Raw genomic sequence first — 15,268 nt, forward strand, 5'->3', positions numbered from 1 at the left:
AACTTCAATGCTAGGTAAGAGCAACAGAAGTTAAATATAGCAGGACTGGGCACAGGCTATAAGAATAGTGGATAAATATAGAACTGGTGCTATAATTATATGCAAAATATGGGCATACACATCATAGAAACAATGTGTTTCTCCCTTGTCTCTAGTCAGTGGGAAGCACGGCGAGAAGGCAGTAGCCTGGTTTATCCATACCCACGCACATGGGCGGGGACATGAAAAGAACTGGAGAATAGGAAATTACAGACCCTGGAAGATACAGGTACACACCATGTAAGCAGTGGTGAGACAAAAAGGATATTCCTATGTAAAAAATTAATACAAAACCAATATATGAATGTTTTACAGATACCTGAATTACACGATTGGGAAAAGCACACATAAGGTCATCTGTACAAAAGAGAAGACAGGTAAGAAATCCTCCCTGATATATAGCCATATGTGGTATTAATTCACATACACTAGATTAAAACAAACAAACACCCCTCCCCCTTTTCTCTTTCTCTTCCCCTTTAGGGCACGTGACCAGAATGCCACGGCCTACAGAAAATTGGGGAAAAGGATCTGCAACTTATAAATGTGGCCACACAGGACAGGAATAGTCACCATTCTTGTTGTTGTTGTTGTTTTTCTGCTCTGCTGTTCTGTTATTAATATTTGAGACCAGTAACGCTAAAATCACTATATGTCCTGAAGAAAGCGGGAAGTAATGAGATACCACTGAAACCGGTAGACAACAGATCCAGGAGTGATGACCTAGATCCCGTGTTCGATACAAACAGAAGTGGTAGACACGGCACAGACATAGTAGCACCTTTTTAAAATAAGCAGCCCCAACAAGATTGGTAGCTGTTTTTTGGTTTTAAAAATTCCTTGATTAGTAAAATCAAGACTTTGAGTACTGTAAGCCACACAGATCCAAGGAGAAGACAATAAAGTAAAAATATCGACATTGATGATGTGTGCAACATTTTATCAGGCAGGAAAGTAGTGAGCAAGGATAGGGATAGACTTCACCTCCTTTTGTGTACCCTTAACAGTTGTAATATTAGTAACCACCGAGGGCAAGCCCCTTACCTGTAGAGAGGGCCAATTAGCGAATATAGGGACATTTAGTCAGACTTAGGGACTTAGACCTTAGGATTAAGTAATTTGAATACATTGTTTCTGTCTAAATGGTGTTAAAAAGCAGTCAGGTGAAGACAGGATAAGGAAGCCTCTGACTCCGAGTCATTTGTATATACCAGAGGCCTTAAGCACAGATGATTTCACCTGGTAGAATGTTCTGGAGGGCGAATTCTGGTGCAAAATGCTAGGTTTGGGCACCGGTATTCCAGTTGAAATCATTTGTTTGGAACTGGGCCTGATATCGTTGGCTACAATGGCCTGAAAAAGGAAAATGTTGTAACTGAAATCCCAGAAGTCTCCCATCTGTACACTACTTCAATTGTTGGGTAAACATTCTCACCCACCTTATGACGGAAAATTTCTCAATTGGTTCCTAACATCTTTACCACAATTGGGTGGTGGCCTAACTGGGATGATAGTTTTTCAAAAATCATGGTAAAGCTGATACGCAAAATGGACCAAAGAGATCGGATTTCAAACTATACACATTTATTATTATTAAAGAGCATTAGCTCTGTAGAATATATATCCTGTGAATATAAGACCACCCAGGGGTATCTGAAGGTGTGTCCATCTCCGCACTTAAGCAGATTTTTCTTACTCCTCCGTTTGAATAAACTACCCAGCAGAAAGGCTATGCTGCCTATGTGGGCTGGCTGGTATAAAGGAATCTTCTCAACACGTTCTAACAGAATGCCGTGAATACTGCTAAGTATATATGAGATTCTTGGTCCCATACGTTCATACTGTTGATACAATTAAGTGTGACTGTGTTTGTATATCCGGTCTGAATACTTTGAATAAATCTATGCAAATTGCAGAGCATATGGAAAACTATTATGGCTACAGGGAAAACGGCAATGTAATTGAGTATGGCTCTTCTGTTGTTTTACCTTGTAGATAGGTTGAACTAAGGTTTTGTCTTTGTGATATAAACTAACCTATATAACTCAGAAAGTTTAACTTGTGTTACAATTGTATATAACTACATATATTTAAATTCAGTGAAAAAACTTTGTTAAAGGGACGTTATGGTTAGGTTGCGCTACTAAAAAGCTATGAAATTCAGTAAAAAAAACTTTGTTAAAGGGACGTTATGGTTAAATTGCGCTACTAAAAACCTATGAAATTCAGTGAAAAAACTTTGTTAAAGGGACGTTATGGTTCAAAGTAAAACCGAAAAACCCCTGAAATTCGGCAGTTATGGTAAGATAAGCAACCATAACTCGCACCGCCACCGGGCACTGCTAACACTAACACCCAGGACATCAAAGATGACATCACAAATGTAAATGTAAAGTTTGGTGAGGATTCGTCCAGGGTGAGCGAAGTTATAAGCCGCCCAAAAAGTGCTCTTCCTATGGAAACACCAATTTAACCATAACTACATGTTTTATCTCATATTTTTGCACCTTACACATATTTTTTAAACATATATATGTGTGTGTGTGTACCTATTACTTTCTTTAAATTTACATTCAATTTATATCACATTTTTGTCTTTTTCTCTGTTGTTTTTCAACTATGTAAAAGTTCTTTGGCACTATAAACATAAATAAATACAATAAAACTACATAGCTATTAAAGATTGTCAAGGTAATTAAACCCAAAGTAAACACACAGTTTTGACCATGCCCTAATCAATATGTCTATAGCCAGAGTCACACTTACTAGTCCCATTAGATACACATTAAACCCAAATTAATCATCACTGTAGCATATGACATAACACCACCATTCTTAATGGATGATCGTGAACACTTATTGCTGTCCACTTTGGCCCCAGACTGTTTAAATGACCCAGAACACGCTGACAACCCTGCAACATGTTTTCACCAGATAACACATGCATTGTCCCCTTTCTTTTCTCATGCAACCACCCCAGGCAGTCTTTAATCCTCATCATAACAAGACATTTATTTTTCAAATATGTTTTATACTGCAGTGTCCATGAGCATAGGACAATCTTTACAGATCCAAGATGGCAACCATTTCAAAACCTTTGAGGGACCTTACGTTTCTCAATTGACCAATCAGCAGCCATATACTGTGTCCCCTGATGCCACACAGTACCCCCCATTTATCATATTGTGATTTTCTCTGTTGCTCTTTGCTTTGACCACGTGATTGGTTATTCTTACTTGGCACCTGTTCATGTTCAATGGTTTTCCCTTAACTGCTAATATTTTTTGGCTGTAACCTAACAGTGTTCTGCTCAAAGTAATTGCTAATAGTTAGGTCTGGCATGACAGCAACACAGGCCTTAAGTGGCTGGTTCACCAGGAGAATTACTAACTCCTCCTGCCGCACATCACACAGCCTTCAGGACTATCTTGTGATATTCTTTGTCAATAGACCCAAGAAGTCTCTTCACTTGATCTTCTGAAAGCGTGCTTTACAATTTCCGCAATTCTTCCCTGTCTTGATTATTTCTGGACAGCTCTTGTTATTTAGGATCCTCTTTAATCTTACTTGGAGTATAACTGTCACAGGGGAGATTCCTGCTGATTCACTCTTGTTTCTTAGACCTTTGGATATAATTACTGTGGTGAGGGAGATTACTCCCGAGGCTCTCTTGACTCTTGGTTCTCTGGGAATCAACACTGTGATGAGGGAGATCACTCCCGAGATCCTCTTGACTCTTGATTCTCTGGGTATCACTACTGTGATGAGGGAGATTACTCCTGAAGCTTTCTTGACTCTTGTTTCTCTGGGCATAACTACTGTGCTGTGATGAGGGAGATAACTTCTGAGGCTCTTTTGACTGTGGAGCTGCCTGAACCCCCTAATGGGTCTCCTGCTACTCCCGTTACCTGTTGGGTGCCAGGACAGCATTGCTGGTTTGTTCTGGGGTGATAAGCTGACTCGAGTTGCTTCACAGCTTTGTGCTTTCTTCACTCGGCTCCCCGCTCTGTCCTTGTGGTTCCACAGAGACTTGGTCCACATGGTCACATCACCGCTGGTTTCTCTTCCCTTCTTCCACTGGTCAGGAGCTTTGCTTTCACCGCAGTGCTTCGCCAACTGCACCTGGGGATCAGCGTTCTTGCAGCTTTGCGTTCACTGGTTCAAATTTAGCGGGCTGGGCTGGCTTCATGCCGGCTCCTGTCTTTATATTGCAGTCCTTTCTTGCACTTTATTTCCTGTATCCGTATCCTCCCCAGCTTAAAGTCAAAGTCAGTCTTTATTGTTGTTGAGAGAATATTTTTGCTTCCTTGGGGCAAACTCTTCTATGTACTCTTTTAAGGCAACCTGATATTACTCTGCAGGTTTCTTTGGCTATTTGTCTGGGTTATATTAATTTGTGGATCAAACACGGAAGCAAAATTATCAGTACTGTTACCAGGGATTTCACACAAGGACTTGGTCCCAAGATAAAAAGGTTTAGGGGTTTAAGGAGTTCCTTCATGGAACGGGAGTCCCTATCCCCATGAGGGAAGAATCTCCCTGTGAGTTCCCACTTTCCACCACCCCTAGCGGGACTATAGCGAAGCAGCCTCACCTCTCTAGTCTGACAGGGAAAGGCTCTCCCCTGGGGAGAACAAGATCCTGTGAACCGTCCCAACTACCAAGTTGGCTTTCAAGCCTTCACCACTCTTAAATTCACAAATATAATTAACATGTAAATCACAGAGGGAATGAACCCAATCAATCCTAGCATATCCTCATTAGCCTTCTTCTTGAGCAGCCAGGACTATGCTCCATTGTCCTCTCTTGTCACTGAAATATATGAAATCTTCCATTGCTGGAGAGAGACAAATATCATGTCATGGACAAACATCAACAATCTTACAAGAAAGCCTACAAATTAGGCATCTGTCGGGTCAGTCATTTAGGCCAATCCATAGAATAGAGCCAACATTTGTGAACCATCCTTCTGATGAGATGAGAGTCATGCTACATTTCTTCCCTTGTAAACTTGACAGATTCAGTTCCTGGAAGGTTGTAAAGAGTCATTGAATCATTGGCAGTTATCACTCTGCATTACCGCTGCATTACTGCACCGCCGTACTACAAGTTTGCTGCTAAAGTGGAGGATTTTCGTCAAGTAAAATGTTGGAGGTAAATCCCCAACTTCCTACCAAAACATGGCAAAACCTGCAGAATGACTGGTGGCAGCAATTTCTTCAAAACCCCCAATGGATTCCCATAGGCTAACAAAATGGGGACTAAAGCACCTACCACCACTTGTAATCCCACAGTAAATCCTCGGGACAAGTGCGAGTAATGGTAGATATGTTTGACTGTATTTTGGCAGATTTATCACCGAAATACCACCAAATTTGTAATGAGGTCCAATAAGCACTCATAAAGCCATTATGCTTGCCTTCTTTATAGGGATTCCATAAAAAAGGTCAGGCATTCACCTTTTGCCAGCTATTACCATCATATTCCCAGTTTCTTTCATAATTTGCTTTGCTTCTCACATCATTTGCCTTGTACCACTTTCTAAATAACACAACGTCACATCAAGTTGACAACAATTTGCTTAGGAAGACAAGAAATGTGGTGAGTGAATAGTATTCCACATTTAGTGAACCAAATTATGGTGAGTTATGAGAAGAACAAAAACAACAACGTTATATTTTTAAAATGCTTTCTTTGCAAACAGATTTACAGAAAAGAATGAGCATAAATAATATCGATTATCACAAGTCTTTTCCAATTGCATTATACTGCCCTATAATGAATAAAACCTGGCGGGTAAGACAGGTAAATACTAGCGATTTTGGAAGGTTCTGTTATTTACAGGGAGGAGAGAACGGCCCTAAGGCCTCTAAAGAATAACTGGTATCATAACCATTCCATCTTCACACCATAAGCCTGCGGCTTTCCAAATGATTGTCTCTGGTTCATATTTATAAAGACATAAATTTAAGGGTGAGTTCAGTGGAACAAAAATCTGCTCCAAGTCCAGTGTGCGTTACGGCCTTATAACAAGTTTGGTGGTATCCCAGCAGTAAGTCCCTTAGATACCAACAACTGCATTTACCGTTACCACCACTTGGTCTGTTGGTACTACTGCGCGATTACGCTGGTGGTCGGCAGGGGTGGCCATGTATTGGAGTCCATTGGACTCCATGGGGATTTCGGCAGAATTACCACCGTTAGTGATTCAAGCACAAAAAACTTGTATCACAGACACAGTTGTCAAATATGGAGATGTATTTCCGTAATCCACTCTATTCTATGCAAAGCAGTCAAAACACCACAATAATGATATTTTTCCACTTAAGCTTTTTCAAAGGGGTTTTATTTTGAAAGAGGAAAGTAGAAAACAATTTACATGGCTACTCTGGATTTTGATAATAAACGTGTTTAAAAAAGCATAAAACGTTTTTGACCATAACATGTAATGGAAAGTGATCATTAGAAATGAAACTTGTCTAATTTTAAAAACAACCCTTTAGCACAATTAAATGATTCCCTTATAAAACTATGATGTTACTGAGGAGACAAACCATTTTGTCTCTCAAAATGCCCACCCTTGTTGGAAATGCTCAAATGCAGGTTGTGGGTCTCTTCTCTTATGACCACAGTAACATTTAACTGTGCGTGCAAGTGAGGGGTCGGTTGGTAGTGCTGCTGAGTCCAAACATTTTTTTTTTTTTTTATGGTTTGGACAAATACCAATATTTAACACAAATGGAAAATAATAAATACAGTTGAAAACCTGAAGGAATGCCTCTGTCTCTTTCATTCTACTTTTCACAATACAAATTGTACTTCAGTCGGCAATGGCTGTAGTGGCTCTAGCAAACTGGAAACACGCAATGTGTCAAAAGAGGAGAGGTGGTCCAGAGCACAGAGTGTTGCAGGTCTGCAGAAAGCCAGAAAGCACCCCCACATGCAATACTTAAAAGAATTGTCTTTTCAGATTACTGGTCCAAGAGGCTCTCCGCCTGCACATTCTCACTTTGAAATCAATTCAGTGCAATAACACTTTAATGGCTGATTTACAGTTATGCACATAGATTTTTTTTTCAAATTCAGGTTTGTTTTATTAGTATTCCAAGATATGTGTTCACTGCCAAATGTATACATTTAAAAAGCAGAAAACATTGCATATTCGACCCAAACCTGCTAATGATGTGTAGTCCTACGTTTGTGTCCGCATCCAATGTCAAATGATAGTGCTACTTTTATGTTGGTGGCCTGTGACCAGTTCGGATTTGGAAAATCTGTTCACTGTACAGACCTGGCTCTACCTCTTATTCCCTCCTATCCAAAATGTGGCAAGGCCCCACTTACCTCACATCCCAAATCATAAAAGATGACTGGAACAGATTGAGACTCCCAGGAAAGCTCCAGCCCCACTCTCATAGTCAGGCCAATCCCCTCGCATTTCATGATGTTGTCAGGGTTAGGGGTAAGGAAAGGCTAATTGAGACTCTCCGCCAAAGGGCAAACAGATGAAGAGGAAGAGATTTGGGGAATGGGAGAGAGAGAGGGAGAGAGAGAGAGAGAGAAAGAGATAAAGAGAGCCAGATTGGCATATATTAATGGTAGGTCTAGTAAGGCATAGTTTCTAATGCTGCTATGTCAGTCACTGTTTGATGACAAAATCCTTCTGGTGCCTTTTTTACCCGTTAGCTTCCTTTTTATGTAGAGTCACATGTTGGTATAATTAATTAATATTATTAACCAAATGAGTAAACATGCAGATCTACCTAGTGAAGTCGGCCACGCAACTGCGTTTTAATAGCATTAATGCTCAGCGCCATAGGGCAGTACTGCTTGTTATGAGCCATTAACCCTCGATATGTGAACTCACATCATCAGTCCCATAAGTCCCCTTCAAAGGTCATAAGAAGCAGTATTTGCACAGGCAATAATGCTTACTTATTAGATTGCTCAGAAGCATTAGGAATCATGCATGACGCTATGCACAAATGTGTGATAATAACATCATTTACATAGCAGAATTGGATTCACAGGAAATTGTGAGGGACCAAGGTACTAATATCTAACACGTAAATATAATTTATGTGTGTTACTTCAATGCATTTTTGCACTGGGCAAAGGACTAGGATTATGGGAAATATTGACCTTGTAACAACATGCAATGAAATTATCTGCTTCCATACTACAAAAATACTGTATACTTTCTGTAATACAACCCTTGATGTTTTATTACCAATGAAGCAAAGGAACGGAACTAACAATGAATACTATGTTCTCAACAATTGTCAATGCATCTCTTATCATAGTACTGGATGCTCCTAGATCTATTGAAACGACTTGCTTTTGCTTTTAACACAATTGAGATCCTTGCATTTCCAGCAAAAGGATACTGTTGATGTAAACCATCCCGTGACAAATGAATGTCATTATAAAATGTAAATGTACTGGGAAGGAGCTCAACAAACACACCAGAAGCATTCACTTGGCTGGCTGTAATGAGGCTGAAGGACATGTTCACCCCATAAAGGAATGGGCTGAATCGGGGACAGGCCTAGCAAAACATTTCCTACCAAACAACAAGCGTGAAAAAGCAAAAGGCAGCTGTCCCGAGGGCCATGTTAATTAGTTCAGGGTCGAAGACAGTAAGAAGGATGCCTGGCAGTTTCCAAGGCAGTCAGATAGGGGTGCCAGCAAAAACATGTCCCAAAGGTCTAACAGTTACAGCCGTGTCATATTTCATAGGACTGGTAATACTTAAGAAAACTCCAGCTCCCCCCCTTCAACTACAATCCATGTCAAGCTGCTCTGATTAATTGCTCATTTTCAACTGAGATTTTTCTTGACAGAGGTTGCCTTTATCACAACAAAGAAACGAATGTTATTCAGGTGTTAACAATGACAAGTGTGGCATGTGCAAGTGCTCTCAGTGATAATGTGCAAGATTGATCTGCCTGCATCACACACAATGGAGCTGTGTGTGACAAATGTAAATCGCACAGAGGCGGCTGCCACGCTGCCACTTAAGTGCACACAGGCCCCTTGTAAGTAATCAATGTTTATCGTTTGCACCGCGCAGTGCAAAGGTGGGTCGTGGGTATAAAAAAAAAGGCGACATTTGTCTTTGCACCTTCCTTTTGCATTTCACACTGCAACATGAGTAAATGCTGCCTGACATTTGCGCGTGGCAGGCAACATTAACAATGGATTCCTATGGCACCACCTGCCATTTGTTGATGTAAAAAGCCAGCCGAAAATGTCATGTTGGCCTAAACCAAGTGGTTGTTGGAGGCATACGGGAAAAGAGGGGCTAGGGGGCATACCTCCCAGTCAATGCCTCTCAGTCAATTCCTCTCATATGCCTTTGAAAAACAACATCCCGTGTTAAGACAGGCATAACGCCTTCACGCCATTCTTTAACACCAGTATGTACACCCTGCGGATATGAAAAATGAGCTCCACTGTGGGGTGTGGATTGTAACTTTTCTTTTAAGGAAGCTGTTGCCATTTCTCACCAGATACTGCAGGTGTTTACATGCTGGAGTATCCTGGACAGATTAAATTATGCTTGGCAATGCAGCTACTTGGCAGCTGCATGTCTACCCCAGGAATGTACAGTGCAGTTTCCTTCAAGTCACCCTGAATGATCTATAAAAGTACATGCACAGTTGTCACAGTTATATTGGTGACAGTAAAGGACATTCAAGAGCAGGAATTTCCGCTACACTCTCCACTGGTAATTAAGGACTCGCAGAAGATCTCGGACCATTGGGAACAGGGAGGAAGATGAACCTGAGGGAGAGTTTTATTTTCAATTCTCACGTCCATTGATTCAGTCAATGATGAAAAGCAAGATGGAGATGGAGCTCATTCACCTTGGGTAAGAAAGAGTGAGAGAGGTAATTCCAGAGGATACCACTGATACTGACGGAGACCATGGCACTGATCAAGAAGATACCGACATTAGCCAACAATGGAAGCTACAGATCCCAAAACGGTGTCCAGTCAGCAAGAGCCAGACACTAAAAGTGAGTCCATCTACAGGCTCTGTGAAAAAGTAACTGAACAATCTAAAGGTTCTAGTACCACTACTGTAGAAAATACCACAGCACACTCTTTATAGTACACAAAGGAAACTTAAAGAACAGAAAGTGCTTAGGGCTGGCCTGTGCCCACAAGGCAAAGACACTTTCTTGAGTTTCCCGAAAAGCAGGCAAGCAACTGCTACCTGTTGACAACTGAAACCTGCGCATCAACATCGTTGGCCGAGTGAGACTTTGAAACCAATTGGGCAGCATTCCTCTACTAAATTATATGAAGCAGCACCATCCACTGGTTAGAGTTGTTGTGACAGGCATCAACAGTAGCCTCTCCCCCCATATCTGCAGTTATTGGCTACAACTCCATTAGCATCCTGTATCTCTAACTCTGATAGATGAAGCATACCTCATGTGGCCTCACTGGCAGATAACTGTTCTCTTTGGCAGCATTTTGAAGAGGCAAGCAAACATGATATCCTGTATTTTGTATTACACAGTGAGGTGTGGCCATTGATGTACTTGTTGGAATTGCAACGGTGTGACCTAATCAAATACATGACCTATCTGGCAAGACAGAAAAAGTACAGCTGGCTACAAACATTGAAATATATTTTGAAGTCTTTCTGTTTGATGCATTCTGTAAAGACAAAGTCACATGTTGTTATCATGATAAGGGTGAAGGTCGGAATGAGTCCTGGTGGATTTACCCAGTGCAGGTTATGCTTAACATGAGTAGAAATACACTAAAGAGGCCTTTTCAAGCCCACAGACAGAGGAGGACATAATGTTCAATAACCCTGATTACTGGTCTCTGCTACACTCAGCAAGTTCATCAGTTAGAGCACACCAGTTCTCAGCATCTGACACAGGTACAGGGGAAACTGCAGCAGGCCTATCAGACGCCAGATGATGATGCATATGTACTTGTCATATGTCTGCTGAAAATTGCTAAAAGCCCACTTACATTTTGGATAAGCAAGCAGTTAGTTATTTAACTTTCTGTTGAAAACATATCTTTCCAATTGCTATAGTGTACATTGAATGTGCATTTAGTACTGCTGTGGCAACTGCGTCAGTCCAAAAGACACACTTCTTCATACTCTTCACTTGGGAGAACCAACATTCAAAAGAATGAACAATCCTTAACAGCTGCAAGAGGAAGCAGTAACAGAGCACACGTGAAAAAGCAGTGGATACTGACCTGTTGCTCTTTTTACCTTAAGTGGAGACAAATGGAGAGGGGACAATGAATGGAGGTGGTGAGTAATCAGGCACCAACAGCAGTTATGTGGAAATGTAGCACTTCTTCAAGTTGGATATATGGGTATCCGAGGTGCATGCATGTTATTAATGAGTGCCTAATGAATTACCATCAACACAATCACCAAGCTGTCCTTTGAAATAACTTTTCAATTCAGCCACACATCAGAGACATTGCTTCAACTTTTCAGTTCTCCAACTAAGTGGAGCCACTCCCAAGTTCTATACCTCCTGAAGAGAGCGTAGCTTTTGCCACAATGTTAACAAATCTGTAGAGCTTCTCTCACAATGTTTTTGGCTCAACCCTAAAGCAGGACCCTGCCTCAATTTCACTAGCACTTCCACAGAGGGGAGACAATCAATACATTCTGCAGCTGTCCCATTGAGCAAAGCCTCCCCTACTTCTCTCTGGCTCCCACCTAGATTGAACTGCATTCCATAATTATTACATATCTGCCATGGAGATGAGCCACACTCCCTTACTTTCCCGCTCCACTACAGAAAAAAACACTGATTCCATACAGTAGAGCCAAACGCAGAAATAGGTGGGCTCCCCACCAAATAGAGACATTCCCGCAATTGCCTCTCCCTCTCCTTAAGAGTATTGCCACTCCAAAATAAATGTTATGTTCCTTCTCCGTTCCCCTCTACCTACAGCAGGGAAGTATCAGGTCCCTCTTCATAAACATCCACCAGACAAGGAAAGCAGTGCATTCCTGTATGCCTCCTAAGTCAATCCTGCCAGGATTTCCCATGTGACACCAGAACCATAAGTGTATTACCACAAACAGGCTGTAGTTGTGGCAATGCAGCCCTGATGGTTTTTGGAGAAACCTACACTTGCTGTGCATGGCCAGGCTCAGAGTGTGAGGCAACGGAAGCCACCTTGATGCAGTGTTTCCAGAAATGAGCATGCCTGTCCTACTGGAAGGAATTACCCGTCACTTCATCATCATGACCCATTATGGAGGGGTCCCAAGTGGCAAAGTAACAGCCAGGTGATACTTAATATATATATAGGGTGCACTGTCCTACTGTCAAATTTGACTGTCCATATCTTTTGTGGCTATATGAAATTCTTCTAACTTTGTCCACCTTGACAGCATTTTGCAAATGTTGTACCCCTCAGTGAATCCTTTAAAAAGTGTTCTCATCAAGGAGTCTGCAGTATTGCAACATCAATGTACATGTGGTCACTATTATGGATGTTGATAATTACTGTACAGCCAACATTTTGTTCAGTACCATCAGTGCCCACCTCATTTATTTTGCAAGTGCAGGCTTAGGTGGGACTCTTCTTCGTCACTATCTTGAGGCACTAAGTGGGAGATGACCTGCAGCTCTCGCTCATCCATCACTGTCATTTTATTCTTCAGAAGCACGTTTCCATTCTGTTCAAGAACGCTCTCCTGCCACCTGCTTGAAGAACTGGACCTGGATGTCCTCCCTCTCACTGAGACATGGTTCACGGACAGTTCTGTCACGGGTTTTGACACTCTCCTTCCCGATGGCTACAAGATTCTCTCTGAACCCAGAAACAACTGACCCAGAGGTGGAGAAGCCCTGATCTTTCCAGAGTGGGTCCTTGCTTCTGTAATTTCTATGCAGACCTGCTCCTCCTTTGAATGCCTGCTCTACAGGCTCTCATTCACTCCTCGCCTCTCTCTGATTGTGGCCACCATTTACAGACCACCTGGTCAGGTTGCCCTCTTCCTCTCAGAGTGGACTGACCTCGCCTCTTCTCTCCTTGCCTCTACCTCTCAACTTATCCTCTTCAGAGACAAGACTTAACAACCACCTGAATGCTTCTAACCCCTGTCCAGGGCTCTTCTGTAATCTCTGTGTGACACTCTCTCTCTCTCTATTCCACCCTCTGGCCCAACACACTCTGCCAGGCACACCTTGGATGTTCTCATCTCTATGGATGTCCCCTCTCTAGCCCTCTCATCACTCCTCTCTAGTGGAATGATCTGCTCTCCTCCCGCCTGAAGCTCTCTGCCCCCCAGGTGAAGCAGACTCCAGAACTGCCACCTACCTTCTCGGTCATCAGCCCATGAAGCATTTGTCAGTGGAGGCCTTTGCCACTACTTTCTCTCCTCATCCTACGCCTGCGGCTGATTCACACTCTGACGTAGCCCTCTCTACCCTGGCATGTTTCTATCTCAAACACTCTGGATGTCATTCCCCCTGACATGAGATTCCGCCTGAAGCCTACTTCCAAGTAACTCCAACTTCGCCCTAAAACGCAAGAGTAATGTGGCTGAGAGGAAGTGGAGGGCATCAGATGCATCCTCTGAAAAACTGGCCTGCCGCCTCCTCCAAAGGCATTACAGACTCTCCTTGTCGTAAAAGCAATCCCACATCAAGCCTATGTCTCAGCCCTCCCTTTTGCACCCCCTCCTGAAGAAACTCTCTGCTGATCCTTTCTGCCTGGAAAACTACTGCCATATCTCTATCATTCAATTCCTTGCCAAGCTCCTGGCAAAAGTGGATATCTTCCAGCTTACTCTACACACTGAATCTGTTGGTTGTATGCATGACCATCAGCCTGGCTTCAGAGCAGCCACTGGCAGGGAAACTGCTCTCCTGAACTCCTGTGAAGATCAGCTCACTAATCTTGACTCTATCCTTCCCTCTGTCCTCATCCTCCTTGATTTTTCCTCTGCTTTTGACACGGTCAATCATGTCATCCTGATCAATCGTCTCCGTTAGAACCCTGGCATCATGGAGTAGGCCCTGGCTTGGCTGGCCTCCTTTCTCCTCGACAGACCCTCCCAGGTACAACTTGGGTCCTTTCTCTCCACCATCTCTCTCTCCTTGTGTGGTGTTCCAAAAGGGATCTAACCTCTCATCTTGGTTTTTCAATGTTTATTTGGCCCCTTTGGCCTACATCATCTCTACCTTCCCCTCCAACATTCAGTGTTATGCAGATGGCACTCAGATCTCCTTCAGACTCCTCTCAGCCTCCTCTGCACTCTCGCTCATTCCCAACTGTCTATCCACAATTCAGGAGTGGTGCACCTCCAACGGTCTCTGCCTTAATGCCAGTAAGATGGAGATCCTTCTCATTGGGACCCCTGCTCCTGCATTCCCTCTTTCACTCTGGCTTCCCTCCTTGGGCCCTCCCCCTGCACTTTTCTGTGAGGAAAAACACCTCGGTGTCATCTTCAACTCCACTTTCTTCTCGCCTCACATCACAAACCTCTAAATGAAGGCCCACTACCAGATGCATCTCCTCAGATGTATTCTTCCTTTTCTCACTTTCACCCAGAAGCTCACTGTCTGCAGAGACTGGTACTCTATATACTGGACAACTGCAACAGTCTCTTTCTCAATCTGCCTTCCTCAACTCTCCTCCCTCTGCAACTAATCCAGAACAGGACTGCAAGACTCGTCCTTGGCCTCAAGCCCATGGATCGTATCTCTCCATCCTTGATATCTCTCCACTGGCTCCCGGGGGCTGCAAGGATCAAGTTCAAGACCCTCGGCATAGTTCACAAGGCATTAAGGGGCAAAAGCCTGCGCTACATCCAACTCTCCCTTCATAAACACATTGCTTCTCTCTGAGGGTCAGTTGCTTCTCCAGGCAGAGATTGGGGGTAGATCGTTCTCCTCTGCAGGTGCCTCCCTCTGTAAAGGCCTCCCTACCACTCTAAAATTCGGGCAGAACCACCTGAGGTTCCGGAAGCAGCTGAAGACCTTCCTGTTTGTTCTGCTCTCTCTCTCTCTCTCTCTCTCTCTCTCTCTCTCTCTCTCTCTCTCTCTCTCTCTCTCTCTCTCTCTCTCTCTCTCTCTCTCTCTCTCTCTCTCTCTCTCTCTCTCTCTCTCTCTCTCTCTCTCTCTCTCTCTCTCTCTCTCTCTCTCTCTCTCTCTCTTTATCTCTCTCTCTCTCTCTCTCTCCCCTGCTGACCTATCTGTATGATGCGCTGACTGGT

The 15,268-nt window shown here is 42.9% G+C and overlaps 1 protein-coding gene across 2 annotated transcripts in view; it reads right to left on the reverse strand.

Moving 5' to 3' along the window:
- NAALADL2 (N-acetylated alpha-linked acidic dipeptidase like 2) overlaps positions 1 to 15,268 on the reverse strand; it is a 4,115,865-nt gene that overhangs the window by 3,218,597 nt on the left and 882,000 nt on the right. The window lies entirely within an intron of this gene.

This window comes from Ambystoma mexicanum, chromosome 10 (genome assembly GCF_040938575.1).
Source record: "Ambystoma mexicanum isolate Mex_15411 chromosome 10, UKY_AmexF1_1, whole genome shotgun sequence".
Taxonomy (NCBI): domain Eukaryota; kingdom Metazoa; phylum Chordata; class Amphibia; order Caudata; family Ambystomatidae; genus Ambystoma; species Ambystoma mexicanum.